Here is a 7,100-nt window from a genome sequence, read left to right as displayed (position 1 = left end):
AGGCTCCAGCCAGGACCTAAATGAGGATAAGCGGCATACAAAAAGGCAAAAAAAAGGGTGGATGGTTGTGTTTGAAGACGTTCCACTTTACTACATTTACCTGGAATAAGGGGATTATTTTTAAAGAATCTTTGTGCTGAGGTCCCACTCTGTTGCCATGGTGAAAAATGATATGTGTCTCTATTGTGAACATTGCATCGAAGAAGCCAAAGCAAAGGTGGTTCACGATATTATATAACATAACATAGCGTGCCTTTTTAAGTGTTTTTTTTTTCACACTCAGTCCTCGCCGGCTGCCTTTTAATACACGATATACGGTGTGCTTTTTATTTTATTTTTTATTTTTTTTTACAAAGTTTATGCTTCACTTTGCTATTCCACATACAGTGTTTGCCCCCTTCCTGATTTCTTATTTGTTCTGCATGTTAGTCACACTTCAATGTTTCAGATCAACTGAACACAAAAAGCATTTTTTATATGGAACTTTTATTAGCAAAACCGACATGGGCTTTGTTGTGGGGGTCTTTTGTGACCTTTTGGATGAGTCGTTGTTGTGTTCTTGGAGACATTTGGGTTGGCCTGCCACTCCTGGGAAGGTTTGCCACTGTTCCATGTTTACACCATTTGTCGCCAAGGTCTCTCACTGTGGTTTGCTGGAGTCCCAAAGCTTTACAAATGGCTTTATAACCTTTGCCACATTGGTAGTTTGCAATTAATTTCAGTTAAGTTATATTTAAACCCGGGGGGCAATCACTTTTCCCACACAAGGACATGTAAGTTGGGATTTTTTTTTTTACTTATTAATTATTATTAGAATATTTAAATTTGCTTGTTGATCTGAAACATTTAATCTGATAAACGTGAAAAAAAACGTTTTTCACACCACAAAGTGATCGTGTTCTTCATTTTTCAAAATAAACTACACCATTAAAATTGTAATATATGATGATGATGATGGGCCAGCATTGTGAAATCATTGTGCTTCAACTGTGGTCTCCAAAGTGTGTAAAAAGCTTCACCAAACTGTATTTTTGTTACAATTATTGTTGTTATTTTGATGAACATTGTGCTTGTTGTTTTAATATGTATACAGTTCAACTATATTAAAGCTGTGAAAAATCATTTTAAAATGATTTCCATTCAATAAAAACATGAAAAAGTGTCACAGAGCAGAATTTCACCCTCTCCAAAAATGGAAAAAGTGACAATACCATTTTTCCTTTCATTAGAAATGTAACTCCCATAATTTCTGGTGTATAAGCCACACCCACATCAGCTGCACATGTCCACGTCATAAAATGGAATATTGTGACGCACAAGTCTCAACATTTGACAGGAAGTCATTACTTAATAGAACAGTCTGACTTTATCTTCGAAAGAACGCTAAAATCATCACACAGCAACTTAACACTCAAACGGTAGCAAAGACAATAGAACAGTCTGACTTTATCTTCGAAAGAACGCTAAAATCATCACGCAGCAACTTAACACTCAAACGGTAGGAAAGACAATAGAACAGTTTGACTTTATCTTCGAAAGAATGCTAAAATCATCACGCAGCAACTTAACACTCAAACGGTAGCTAAGACAATAGAACAGTCTGACTTCGAAAGAACGCTAAAATCAGCACGCAGCAACTTAACACTCAAACGATAGCGAAGACAATAGAACAGTCTGACTTTATCTTCGAAAAGAACGCTAGAATCATCACGCAGCAACTTAACACTCAAACGGTAGCGAAGTCAATAGAACAGTCTGACTTTATCTTCGAAAGAACGCTAAAATCATCACGCAGCAACTTAACACTCAAACAGTAGCTAAGACAATAGAACAGTCTGACTTTATCTTCGAAAAGAACGCTAGAATCATCACGCAGCAACTTAACACTCAAACGATAGCAAAGACAATAGAACAGTCTGACTTTATCTTCGAAAGAATGCTAAAATCATCACGCAGCAACTTAACACTCAAACGGTAGCTAAGACAATAGAACAGTCTGACTTTATCTTCGAAAAGAGCGCTAGAATCATCACGCAGCAACTTAACACTCAAACGGTAGCGAAGTCAATAGAACAGTCTGACTTTATCTTCGAAAGAACGCTAAAATCATCACGCAGCAACTTAACACTCAAACAGTAGCTAAGACAATAGAACAGTCTGACTTTATCTTCGAAAAAATGCTAAAATCATCACGCAGCAACTTAACACTCAAACGGTAGCTAAGACAATAGAACAGTCTGACTTCAAAAGAACGCTAAAATCAGCACGCAGCAACTTAACACTCAAACGGTAGCTAAAGAAATATACAACACAAGTACCAATACGAGTTGAGATTATTTTAAAAAGGCATCCCATCATACATTTCATCGGCCATGGCTGCTGAGGTGCTGCAATGATTCATTCATCCACCAGAGGGAGCCTGGTCTTCAAATTTTAATTGATCATGCATGTGGCGCCCCCTAGAGATTGTGGCCCAATACTAAAACCACCACTGGATATGAGTAGTCAGTTGTTTTTAAATATCGCCAACAAAGATCATCTATTTGACAGGAGTTCTCTGCTGTTTTTATATTGAAAATCGGTATAGATTTTGTTTAATTCTTTGTTTTTGTTGTTTTTTAAATGGGCTCGAGTTTAAGAATAAAAGTCAAATTTTATGTTAGGTTGTATATTATTTTTGCAAAAACAGCTTTTGTAACGGATCCCATTATATTATGCAAATGTAGTTTTCCGCCGAGTGTGTTTTGCAACACGAGACATTTCAAAAGCATTTTGCATAACATGGTGCTAACACCTGGGAATAAATTTATCCCAAGTGCTGGTTGGATGTGTCCAATTTCCTGCATGGCGCGCGAGGAGAGTGCACGGCGGGCTTTTATGCACATCAGTACAATCGTGAAATGGCTTCTAATCCAATGGAGACCGAGGATGTACAGGATGATTGGCACCACCGTGTCATCTTTTGCTTTCTTGCTCGTGAAATTAAAAAAAAAAAAAAACCCTCTTGCGTCCTTGTCTTCCATTACTGAGTCACAAAGAGCCTCTTTGTCCTCTGCACTCACAAAACAACAAATGAGAAAAGGGTCTTGTGGTAGATGTTGGCAACCTGCATCCGTCTGAGTGCACACTGCATCATAGCTCGAATCCCGGCTCCAATAATATGCTGACGGCTTTTAGGATTTCTGTCCACATCATCAACACAACACACCGCTACGGCGACGCTAACTTGGACTTTTATGAATGGTTGTCATTAAAAAAGGTCAGAAAGTAGTAGTAGTAGTAGTAGAAGAATGGAAGAAATACAACCCTTTTAAACTAGTGGAATCGCTGTGTTACCGTGTTTTAATCTGTCACAACTGGTCAGAACCGGTTTGAAACCATGTCAACTGGTTTGAACCTGTCTGAGTTGGTCAAAACTGTGTTTGAAGTAGCCTAAACTGGTTTGAAGCAATTGAAACCATGGTCATAACCATGTTTGATCAAGTGTAAACCGGTTTCAATCTGTCTAAAGTGGTGAGAACAGGTTTGAACTGGACATAACTGTGTAAGAAGTAGCCTAAACTGGTTTGAAGACATTTAACCCATGGTCAAAACCATCTTTGATCAAGTGTAAACCGGTTTCAATCAGGCTAAAGTGGTCAGAACAGGTTTGAACTGGACATAACTGTGTAAGAAGTAGCCTAAACTGGTTTGAAGACATTTAACCCATGGTCAAAACCATCTTTGATCAAGTGTAAACCGGTTTCAATCAGGCTAAAGTGGTCAGAACAGGTTTGAACTGGACATAACTGTGTTTGAAGTAGCCTAAACTGGCTTGAAGCCATTTAACCCATGGTCAAAACCATCTTTGATCAAGTGTAAACCGGTTTCAATCAGGCTAAAGTGGTCAGAACAGGTTTGTACTGGACATAACTGTGTAAGAAGTAGCCTAAACTGGTTTGAAGACATTTAACCCATGGTCAAAACCATCTTTGATCAAGTGTAAACCGGTTTCAATCAGGCTAAAGTGGTCAGAACAGGTTTGAACTGGACATAACTGTGTTTGAAGTAGCCTAAACTGGTTTGAAGCTGTTTAACCCATGGTCAAAACCATCTTTGATCAAGTGTAAACAGGTTTCAATCGGGCTAAAGTGGTCAGAACCGTGTTTAAACCTGTATAAGATGGTCAGAACCGGTTTGAACTGGTCATAACTGTGTTTGAAGTAGCTTAAACTGGTTTGAAGCCATTTAAATCATGGTCAAAACAATAATTGATCAAGTGTAAACTGGTTTCAATCTGTCTAAAGTGGTCAGAACCGTGTTTGAACCTGTATAAGATGGTTAGAACCGGTTTGGACTGGACATAACTGTGTTTGAAGTAGCCTAAACTGGTTTGAAGCTGTTTAACCCATGGTCAAAACCATCTTTGATCAAGTGTAAACAGGTTTCAATCTGTCTAAAGTGGTCAGAACCGTGTTTGAACCTGTATAAGATGGTTAGAACCGGTTTGAACTGGACATAACTGTGTTTGAAGTAGCCTAAACTGGTTTGAAGCCATTTAAATCATGGTCAAAACAATCTTTGATCAAGTGTAAACTGGTTTCAATCCATCTAAAGTGGTCAGAACCGTGTTTGAACCTGTATAAGATGGTTAGAACCGGTTTGAACTGGTCAAAACTGTGTTTTCAGTAGCCCAAACTGGTTTGAAGCTGTTTAAACCATGTGTAACTTGTGAAAACTGTGTGTCAACTGGTCAGAACTGATTTAGGACGGTCTAAAGTGGTCAGAACTGTATTTGAACTTGTACAAGATGGTCAGATCAAGTGTAAACCGGTTTCAATTGGTCTAAAGTAGTCAGAACCGTGTTTGAACCTGTACAAGATGGTCAGAACCGGTTTGAACTGGTCATAACTGTGTTTAAAGTAGCCTAAACTGGTTTGAAGCCGTTTAAACCATGTGAAACTGGTGAAAACTGTGTGTCAACTGGTCAGAACCGGTTTAAACTGGTCAAGACCCTGTTTGATCATATGTGAACCGGTTTCAATTGGTCTAAAGTGGTCAGAACCTTGTTTGAACCTGTATCAGATTGTCAGAACCGGTTTGTACTGGTCATAACTGTGTTCAAAGTAGCCTAAACTGGTTTGAAGCCGTTTAAACCATGTGAAACTGGTGAAAACTGTGTGTCAACTGGTCAGAACCGGTTTAAACTGGTCAAGACCCTGTTTGATCATATGTAAACCGGTTTCAATCGGTCTAAAGTGGTCAGAACCTTGTTTGAACCTGTATCAGATTGTCAGAACCGGTTTGTACTGGTCATAACTGTGTTCGAAATAGCCTAAACTGGTTTGAATACGTTTAAACCATGTGAAACTGGTGAAAACTGTGTGTCAACTGGTCAGAACCGGTTTAAACTGATCAAAACCATGTTTGACCAAGTGTAAACTAGTTTCAATCGGTCTAATCTGTATAAAATGGTCAGAATCGGTTTGAACTGGTCAAAACCGGGTTTGAACCACTCTAAACTGGTTTGAAGCGGTTTGAACCGGATAAAACCTTTATATTACAGCAGCGCTCTGCTCTGCTGTTTTTTGAGGATATTCTATTAAAAGGCTAATCAAAGATCCTCTATATGACAGGAGACTTTGTTATTCTTCATTCAAACTGAGGCTTAAAAATCTCAATATCAAGAGCGGTTGACTCATTTTTTACACTTGCGTGACAGCATGAAAATAAACGTTGGCTGGTGACAGTTTGACACTGGAACGGATGAACGGTGTTTACATTAAAAGGAGTGGGATTGGACAAATATTGGACGATGTTGTCATGCATGTAAAAAAAAACAACAAAAAATAAAAATAACAGGACATTTTGACCAGATGAAGCTCAGTGCTGCAGGAAATAACATTTTACTGTCAGGTCATTCTGTCCTTCATATTTTTATTTCCAAATTCCCGTTCCTCTCTTCAGAGAAATTGTTCGCTTTTGAAAAAGGAGATTTGCTTGATCTTTTCCGCTCTCTTCAAGTGCATTTGCTGAGGTCACCTCAAGTAGACAAACATCCATAAAGCTCAGGTTTCATCCACGGGAGTGGATTTGTATCTGCAAAGCACCTCATCCGTCACTATGGCAACAGCATCAACGCCACTATTTCTGTCCCTTACTGCATCTACAAATCACTTACAGTAATTGCTGGATAGTACTCCAAAATACCACATCTTTGACGAGTACTGCATTGTACTCCATCAAGTACTTCTACTGAATTTAAAAGGAAAAAAAAAAGACCACTGTGGTGTACAGCACAACAAGACACCCGTGTGCATCCATCTGGCACCTCTTTAGGAAACGTGCCGTCTCCCACATGGAGATGTACTCTTCAGCGTGGTAAATATGTTTCCCCACAATCTCCCGCACGCAATTACACGCTCGGGAGGCCTCATCCACGGCCGAGCCACAGCAGACGAGAGTCTCCTTGACGCTGGGAACAGTGGTGGATCCAATCTCTTCTACAGCGTCGTTTCATACTTGTGGAAAAGGCCACAAAAAGTCATAAAACTTTGTCTACTTTGGGCTTACACGCTTCTTGGCTTTAATCGGTTTTGCTCATACAAAACCAGATAAAAGTACATGTCAAAAACGTGTATTTATTGGTCATTTGAAGTTGGCTTATACTATGTAACAAGCTACGTAACTCCAGAGCCAGCTAGTTGGACGGATAGCTAGCTACCTTGAAAAAATAAATCGGTATTGTGGACACCGGGATCATTGCAACCATCTAGTATGCGAATGTTTGCATGTTAGCAATGCTAACATGCTATTTTTGACATGCTAACACCTAGCAAAGTATTGTGCAAATTCACGAAAATATCCAAAAATTCTAGTATGATAATGTTAGCATGTTAACACCTATCATAATAGTGTTAAGGTGCATTTTAAAAATGATCATGCTAGCAATGCTAAGAAGGTTCTATGGTTGGCATGCTCACACCTAGCATAGTAACATGTACCAAAATGCTAATGTTAGCATTGCTAGCATATTAGTTCAAATTCACGAAAATATCCAAAAATTCTAGTCTGATAATGTTAGCATGTTAACACCTATCATAATAGTGTGTATCTATGAA

Source organism: Doryrhamphus excisus, linkage group LG20 (genome assembly GCF_037039965.1).
Source record: "Doryrhamphus excisus strain RoL-2023G ecotype Guam linkage group LG20, RoL_Dexc_Guam_v1.1, whole genome shotgun sequence".
Lineage (NCBI taxonomy): Eukaryota > Metazoa > Chordata > Actinopteri > Syngnathiformes > Syngnathidae > Doryrhamphus > Doryrhamphus excisus.
The sequence above is the reverse complement of the archived record's forward strand: the minus strand, read 5'-3'. Positions refer to the sequence as shown.